We start from the raw sequence: 1,247 nt of genomic DNA on the forward strand, positions 1-1,247 counted from the left end.
TTTACGATACACGGCCCCATCCATTGGCTCCTCAATGTGGCAAAGTCGGTCTGTACCTTTAGTAGAGAAACAGTCCCAAAGCATAATGTTTCCACCTCCATGCTTGACTATAGGGGTGGGTTTCTTAGGGTCCTAGTCAGCATTTTTCTTCCTTCAAACACGGTGAGTTAAGAACACCATGCCTACAGTCAAGCACAGAGGCGGAAATATGTTTGCTTTTTGTTTCTTTGCTAAAGGTACAGGCTGCCACATTGAGGGGCCAATGGACGGGGCCATGTATTATAAAATCTTGTATGAGAACCTTCATCCCTCAACCAGAACACTGAAGATGGGTCGTGGATGGGTCTTCCAACATGACAATGACCCAAAACATACCGCCAAGGCAACAAAAGAGTGGCTCAAGAAGAAGCACATTAAGGCCGTGGAGTGGTATAGTCAGTCTCCAGACCTTAATGCTATAGAAAATTTATGGAGGGAGCTGAAACTTCGAGTTGCCAAGAGACAGCCAAAAAACCTTAAGGATTTAGAGAAGATTTAGAGAAGATCTGTAAAAAAGAGTGGACCAAAATCCCTCCTGAGATGTGTACAAACCTGGTCACCAGCTATAAGAAACGTCTTACCTCTGTGCTTGCCAACAAGAGTTTCTCAACCAAGAACTAAGTCATGTTTTGCTTGGAGAACAAATACTTCTTTTATTCACTGAACTGCAATTTTATTTATAGCATTTGTTTTATGTGTTTTTTCATAATTTTTGGTTGATATTCTGTCTCTATCATTTAAAATACACCTATGATAAAAATGATAGACCCTTAATTTCTTTGCAAGTGGGCAAACTTACAAAATCTGCAGGGGATCAAATAATTATTCTTCCCACAGCTCTCTTCATTCTCTGGCTCACAGCTGCAGAGGGTGGGGCCAAGCAGTCCCGCTGACGTCAGCCGGGGAGGAAAGGAGAGAGGAGAGAGAGCCGCGCGTCATCTGAGCGCCCAGAGCGGAGCTCATATAGGTACAGATCGGAAGATTGTTTTACATTACACAGGCACAGGAACACTTGTTATTATGGCACAGAGGGGATAAGACAATTTAGCTGCAGTTATGAGAGCAGCAGGAGTGGGGGGGGTGGGGGTCGGGCGGGCGCTTGTAATAGCACACAGACAGGGAGGGGAGGGGGGAGGAGAACAGAGGAGACACAGGAGAGCAGATAGCAGGCTGCGGATGATGGAATCACCTAAACGGACCACGGTGTC

The sequence above is a fragment of the Aquarana catesbeiana genome, linkage group LG02 (genome assembly GCF_042186555.1).
Source record: "Aquarana catesbeiana isolate 2022-GZ linkage group LG02, ASM4218655v1, whole genome shotgun sequence".
NCBI classification, from domain to species: Eukaryota; Metazoa; Chordata; class Amphibia; order Anura; family Ranidae; genus Aquarana; species Aquarana catesbeiana.